Below are 8,024 nucleotides of genomic sequence, written 5' to 3'. Positions count from 1 at the left end.
CTGCTAAGGCCCTGCTGTGGCCAGCAGGGTTTCCTTCTGTCTGATGGGAGCGCGCCCCTAACAGGCCGCATATGCCCGCCAGCTGTTGCGCGCCTTCTGCCCACAGCTGAGACAAGAAAAGCATTATTTCCTCCTGGCCTTCTCATCTCTGGGCCTCTCTAACTTCACAGGCCTGCTTCGGGCATCGTTAACTCGGTGCTGCTTCTCAGGGTGAGTCCCTCTTTGCTCAGAAAAGCCCCCTTTTTATTCTCTCCATCCCGTTTGCCTTTCCGGTTGACGCGGGGTTCCTCCACTAAGGGGCTGGGAGTATGCAGAACTTCAACAAGGATATTTGGTTTTCAGAGGCTTTACCTGCAACCTTACTGATTTGGAAGAGCCTGTCCCAAGCCTGGGAGAATTCCCGGTAGCCCAAGAACAAACATTTTTTGAGCCTCTGGTCTTTATACAGACCATCTCATTTAATACCAAAAACCCGGCCAAAGAGCTATTTTGAACCCCATTTCGCAGATGAGGGATCCGAATGGAGAAGGGAAAAGATGAACCAGAGGTAACCCAGCCAAGAAGAGGCTGAACTAGCCCTCAATCCGCGTCTGCCTGAATCCATGTGCTAGAATAATCCAGGGCTTTCCAGAAAGGACACTGGGACTGGAAGCAAGACTTTCCCACTCTTGTCTTTGCCGTACCACTGTAAGGATGGCCTGAGTCAAGTCCCCAGCCTTCCCTGGGTTTTGTTTCCCTCTGTGTAAAGGAGGGGAGGGTAGCATCCCCCAGGCCCTGCCCTCCAGAGCTGCCTGCCTCGATTCTACCTCCAAACAACCACAAGAACTGGGCCAACCTCAACTCTCAACCTGCGGAGGGACGGGAGGCCAAAAACCCAGCTCAAGCCATATCCAGTTACTAACTAAACACTCGTCTTTCTTCCCGACTGAAACTGGACAGACCTGGCGCTTAGGGCTCTTGAATTTTTAACCCTTTCACAGCACCTGGTTTTTTTCCCCACAAAGCGCATAAAACACAAGTCTCAGATTGGGCAGACTTACTCAGCTCAGACCTCACCTGGGGAGAAAGATCTGCAGGAGCCTTAGCGGGACACACCATTTTTGACTTAACCAGTCCTAGGCGTTCACTTCTGTCCCTTTTTGCAAATGTTACTTTGGAAGTGTGATTCCTATTTCACCCTCCTTCTTGAAACAAAGGGTGCCATTGTTTAGACGGCCGGAGGAGAGAGGGAGGGGACAGGAGTTGGGGTCAGGGGTCATGTCTTAGTACAGACATGCTGTTCCCTAAGGCGGAGCTGGGGTACGCAGGCTCCTGGGAAATGCCTATCCAATCAGGGCACCCCAAGTCTGCGAGGAACTCCCCATCTCATTACTTCAAAGGGTCATTTAACTCCTTATTCCTCTGAGGTCTCCTCTCAGGACAAGCCTGGGGTTAGAGTTTTGTTCTCCTGCACTGAAACTGACTGGATTCCAAGATTTTTAAAGCTCCACTCCCAGGGCCAAAAACAGACAAACAAACAAAACTGAAACAGAACGAAAAGCAACCTCGGGGGACAGTACTGTAGAAACCATGAGGATCCAAATTCCCAAACTCTTGCATTCAGCCCAGAATTAAGGATGTGATAGTCACAGCCAGGAAACAAATGCAGAGCCTGAGTGCTGGCCTCCGGGCTCAGAGGCCTAATTGTCAGACTGTGTTTCCAGATGCAAGGTTCCTGCCTTTGGCACGAACGTTTTCTATAACAAACCCACTTTGGGGTCATTTATCAGTGCATAAATACACACCTGGGAGGTGGGGGACAAGCCCCCATTTTTCTGGCTTTATAAATACGGAACTCACATTTCTCCCATTGACATTTGCAGAGGAATGATCGATTAGAGGGCCTTGCACCATGGAGCAATTTCAAATAAACGAGAGTCGGCTGTGCTTGCTCCAGCTCTCCACGCTCTACGGAGGAAACAAGCTTTCCCTTCCAGCCTCTTCCTTGTTAGGTGAGCAAAAGTAAAGACCCCAGCTGAGAGGCGGTCCAGCTTCAGGATTCTGACTCAACAAGGTATGGGGAGAAGGGTGCGAACTCTCAGTTCCACGTGCTGCTCAGCAAACGGCGTGGGAACGGGAAGTCCAGAACTCAGAGCCCTCAGGCCTCCAGGACTACCTGGGACCAAAGAGATGGAAGTGGGTGAGACTCACCGCTGGGTGACTTCCCAGCGTCACTAGTTATAGGGACCTAGGACCACCTCTGATTGTGGGCCAAGTCGGTAGTTATCCAAATGGAAAGATTTGAGAAAACCCCTAGCACTGTTGGCTAACCCAAAATATTGTCTGCATCTGATGCCTGCAGTGACACCACTGGAAACCCATTTCTTTGGGTTGACCATGTTACCAGCTTGTAACATGGTGAAGGTGCAGTGGGAGGAGGTGGGAATATACCGGGAGGAGATGGGGGTGGACTGGAAATTGGTAACAGGAAAAAATGCACCAGAGCCAGTGAGGACTCAGAAAGGGCCCTAGGGTTAGACCTGGACATTAATGGTCACCTTAATGAAGGCAGCTCCAGTCAGTGTGCGAGGAGGGTTGTAAGGCATGAAGTAGAGGCAGTGTGTATGAAACTTCTTTCTTCCACAAGTCTGGGACTGAAGGAAAGATGAGAGAGCTTCAACTACTGCTAGATAAGACAACTGAACGAGGGATTTGGGGGCACCTTCTAGACTTTTGGGGCAGTTCGCATAATACACTATATGTGAAAGTACCTTCAAGACAGTAGGGGGCCACATGGGTGAGAATTTGGGGTCCTGATTGTTAACCGGTAGGAGTGTTGAGTCAGCAGACAGGGGAGACCTGAGCGTCGGCCGGCCAGCCGTGCTGTGCCCTCCACCTCTCTGACCCTCCACAGCCTCTCGGGCTTTCTGTCTAGAACGTCAGTGACTGTGGCTTCTCCACTTCCGCCGTTATACCCGCCCCAGGAGATGAAGCCTGAGCCTTGAGTGTCTGGGAGGGAAGGGTGTGAGGGAGGAGTACTCCAGCCACCCCCTCCTCCCATTAGACCCTCTTTCAACACCAAGCAGGCGTCTGGCACTTGCTGAACTTTTAGAGGGAAAGACCAGCTTGGTGAGGGGAGGGCTAAGTGGAGCCAGTGAATGTCTTAGGAGGAGAATTAAATTACCCCAAAGAGGGCTCTCTTCTTGGAATCCCTGAAAGCTTGTGTGACAATATAATTAAGTAGGAGGCCACAACAGCCTGTCAAATTGGAAGTGTGCCTCTGGCTTGCCTAAGGGGATGGGTGGGTGAGCAGGGCTGGGGGCGTCAGGCCTGCCGTCAGCGCAGTAATTCCAGGTATGCACGTCTCTCTGTCAGTTCCTGAGAATCACAGACGAAGTAAACAGAGGCCCTGAGCCTTTAACAGGTGAGGATGCCAGCTACTCACCGGCTCACTTCAGCAGGACAGAGCCACCCACGGGAAGTTCTGACAGCCCAGCCCCACTCGACCTCTTCTTTCCCCAAGCTCAGCCTCATGGTCACCAACGCTAGTTAGCACTTTAGGTTGTTTTATTCTTTTTGGCGCCTATGCAGGAGCATTGCCCATGTATCGCCACCACATTTGCTCCTTTGATATGGAGACTGGTGCAGCCAGGAGAGGCTTTGCATCCAGTGCAGAGATGCAGAGAGAAAGAGAAAGAGAAGGAAGGGACGGAGGGAGGGCCCTCAACGGAATAACAAGAGACCTTACTGCTAACTCAATGGCTCAGTTTCCCCACTTGTAATTCGTCCCCCTCCACCTCGACTTCTTCCCAGTCCACTGTGCCGCATCGTCCAGGTCCACCACCACCATCACCACACAGCTGTTTCAACCGAACTCAGGGCTCCAAACGGAACACATCTTTGATTGGAAATCATTGCTGAATAACCAACGGTGGCCTCCGAAGCAACTGCCATTATCCACTGACCACAGACACTAACACACATATGTAGGGATAAACATATATGTGTTCTGTCTCCCAAGCATTTTAAATAAATGTTACCACAACACCTCAGCTATGTATACTTTTTTAAAAAATCAATATTGCCTCAAGCTAGCAAATAAGGAAGGAAATCACTGGGAAATGCATTATTCATGAACTTGCCAGAGCGCTGATGACTCGCAGTGATAAAAGTCCCAGTTGTGAGCGAGCTGCAGTCTGATAGCTCCGTATCGAGTCAATCTATCCAGCCTGCTTCCTGTTTTTGGGAGCAGGGATATCGGCTCTCATCACTTTTCTCGTCTCTCTCATTTAGGAGAGTGGGATCTGTGCACCTGTGGGAAATGAACCTGGCTTCTGCTCCGGTCATGACACGCAGGGAGCAGCATGGAACCAGGCGGAGGAGAGGACCGAGCTCCGGCAGGGGGAAACCCTGTTGAGAACTATTTAGAATTCTGTCCTCTGTAGCTCTTCAGCTCACACCTTCCTGTGAGTGCGAAAAAATCACTCTCAGCTTTTGAGAATTCTAATCGGCATGAGGAAACAATGAGTGGACATTAGTCAATATAGAGCCCTTGCCTAATGAAATTATGGGAAAGGCTCTCAGAAGCCTGAGCACAGGGCTGGTTAGGAATGGCTTGGCTGCCTCATCAGTTAGCTTTCCTAGCAGAGACAGGTCACCAAGCCTGGAGAATGGAGGATGAGGAGAGAGGAAGGGCTCGTGGGGTAGGGAATCCTTGGGACTTATTCACAGATCCTCTGCTGGCCCATCGAGTTGCCTTGGGCAAGACACTCCACTCCACCTGGGCTACTGAGCACCTCCCCACCATTAAAGTAAAAAGTCAGGAACGCCACAGTGTCAGGAAAAGCAAATCAATTGCTTCTGAAGTGTTGCATGAGCTTGAGTGGAGAGAGAAGGAAAACGGAGGAGTAAGAAAAAATTGTTGTGTTCAAATGAAATGTCAAACGATTAACACAGACTCATGCATAACTTATGTGCACCTGAGAAATGTGTTATGTAAATGAACACAGTTCCAACGAGCACTAGTTCACACATGATCACACATGCAGTGGGCATGAATCCCAGAACAATAAGCACTGTGCCCGTATAAGACACAGAGATCATTGCAACAGGGAGATGATGGGTCATTTCCAGCCCTGCTGAATCAGCTACAATCATTTTCATTAAGCCTCTGGAGGAAAGTAAGAGTCAGCCGTCTGAAGCAGTTTGTTACAGGCCCCCACTACACTCCTTGCCAGAACTCCTGGCAGGCAGGGCGACTGGTACTTCTAGACAGCAGGGTGCAAGTCAGAGATCAACGGATGCAGCTCCAAAGGACGGGGTGGAGGGCAGGAGCAGGGTCCAAGGACCCAGTCCTCCAGCTGCCCAGGTGCCAAGCAGAGGGGAACAGAAGCAGTGTCATCCCCTTTCAGTCCTGGCCAAACTGGTCTCCTGGGCAGGCAGGCAGGGTGAGCCAGAACCAGTGCCGGGCAGAGCCCAGGCAGCAATGCTCAGCTGAAGGCAATGAGGCCATTACTCAGCACAAGCAATGAAACCCCCATTAGAAAAATCACACCATTTTTCACATGAAAAAGTGTGAGTTACAGATTTTTTTCTTCTTTATGTTACATTGGTATTTTCATGTGCATACAGGGCTTTGAAGGAGGTTAACAAAGATAGACGAGTAGCAGTTTCGTGGGTCCCACTTTACCAAATAGAGAAGAATCATCATTTATACTCACATGGTCGACTGTATTCAAGCACATGTTCCTGAATTGTGTGACAGCTGTGCTTTTAATTGAGCTACCTTTCCTCCTGCAACTTTATTTGTGCCACAGCAGTTACCTGAAGGAAATGCTTGCAGGAACCTCTAGACGGAACTATCATGATACCCACCAGGAAGTGGAAAGAATAGCTGAGGAGCAGAGAGCTTTCGCCAGGCTCGTGCATTGCACTCTCAGAAGACACATGTCCTTCAGCCTCTTGCCCAGATGTGGCACCTAAGTACCAGAGCCTAGGAGCAAAAAGCGCTAACAGCAGAACCACATTACCACTGACAGCCAAGGGCGGGCTGTGGAAACAGTTCTGTGTGTTTGCTTTCTGGGTCATGAATCTGGGTTCATTTAGTGTAGGGGCTGGGAGAAAAATACACAACAACAACACAAAACCCCTCTCCTTTTCTTAATAGTCCCAGAGTGTATCCCCGTGTTACAAAATAACATAGAGTAATAGGACTTGGTGTTAAAAGTCACCCTAAGAATCATTAGTCTGGTGTTTTCAAAACCGGGGTTTCCCAGAACATTTTTTCTAAGAGATGTTAACAGGTAGCCTGTATAAAAAGTATCCCACAGTCAATTCGTTTGGGAAATATTTCATACTCTCCCCATATATTCACAATGCACACTGAAATACTGAAGGCACTGAGAAGGACTGTAGTAGATAACTCTTCATTTTAATTTATTGAGCATCTGCAAATTTATCTAAGGATGGGACAATTTTCCCGTCAGTATAGCTAATAATATACTATGGGATAATATTATTTTGGTTAAACATATATCTGTCTTCCCTCTCTCCACCCCCCAGATGAAGCCCTCAGAATACCTGCTTGAATAAGGCAGCTTGTCGTATATGATTGATTCCTTTAATGGCCCCAATTTTTCACCCTTCCCTGTATCCATATCTTTCGCCACGTAATTTTGCAGTTCCTTCCATAAAAGAGGAGTATATTCCCCACTCTTGATGCTGAGTTGGATCATATGACTTGGTTTGGCCAATAGAAATGACTGTGTGCCAGTTTCCAGCCTGTATGATTCAAGGGGTTGTATGGTTCCTCCTGCTCTCTTCCACCTGTGCCATTGCCACTAGAACATGCCTGGGCTAGCCTGCTGAGGTTGAAAGACATGTGGAGCAGAGCTGAGCCGCCCCATCTGCCCCAGACAAGGCCAGCCTAGATCAGCCCATAGCCAGTCAACCACAAGACAGGTGGCTGAGCCCAGCCGAGAACAGCAGGAGTGCCTGGCCAACTCCCCGCTGACCCCAGAGGGATGAGCAATACGCACTTACTGTTGCAGGCCACTGAGGTTTCGTGGTTGCCCGTCATGCACCATGCAGCATTACTGAAACAACAGATAATCGGCGCAGTACAGAAGGAGGCACATGGGCTTTGGAGTCAGTTATATTTATATCCAAATCCTAGCCCCACTCTCTTTCAACTGTGTGAACCTGAGCGAGCCACACAACATCTCTTAGCTTTAGCTTCCTTGTCTACGCAACAAAGATAACGTCAGAGCATCATCATCAGGATCAACAGAGGTAACATATGAAAGCAACTAAAATAGTGTCTGGCACATGATGGGTGATCAGTAAATGTTGCTTCCTTTGCCTGGAATTCTTTAACTGAACCCACAGAACTTTCATCTAAGGCTGAGTACTTTGGTGTCTTCATGCATAGATGTGAACAGTCTGGAATCAGAATGCATCAGGATTCCCAGGCATAGAGGCCACCCTGATGTACATACTGTGTAGCAGCCACTGCATCACTTAGTGATACAGCAAAAACTTCTTTCCAATATTTCAATTTCTATATCAAGAGTCTTCTACATCCTTTTCAAAGGTCACAGAGTAACCCACAGAGTGAGTACATCATCATTTATTTTGCCATTTGGGATGTTTCCATCATTTTTCACCACTAAATAAGGAGTAAATGTGTATTAAATACCAAGATAGATGAAGTGACGTAATTATAAAAGAGCACATAATGAACAAAAGAACAGCAAAAAGAAGACAGTCTTTAAAACTGACATTCACAATAATGGCCCTGTGTCATCAACGAACACTTAACATCTCTGCAACATTTCTGTTGAAGAAGAGGCACAGGTAATATATTCTTGAAAACTGTCTGTCCTGAATGGTTAAAATAAAAGCTTTGCTGTCTGCAGGAAAAAGCCCCAGTTGTCTGAGAAATGTCACTTCTGAGGTGCACCAAAACCAGATAACTCAAATTTGCCTGCAGATTCTTAGACAGAAAAAAGATGAAGCCCAACCTTTTCAAATTTCAAGGGTTCCAA

The sequence above is a fragment of the Globicephala melas genome, chromosome 12, assembly GCF_963455315.2.
Source record: "Globicephala melas chromosome 12, mGloMel1.2, whole genome shotgun sequence".
NCBI lineage: Eukaryota > Metazoa > Chordata > Mammalia > Artiodactyla > Delphinidae > Globicephala > Globicephala melas.
This window is presented reverse-complemented; position numbering follows the sequence as displayed.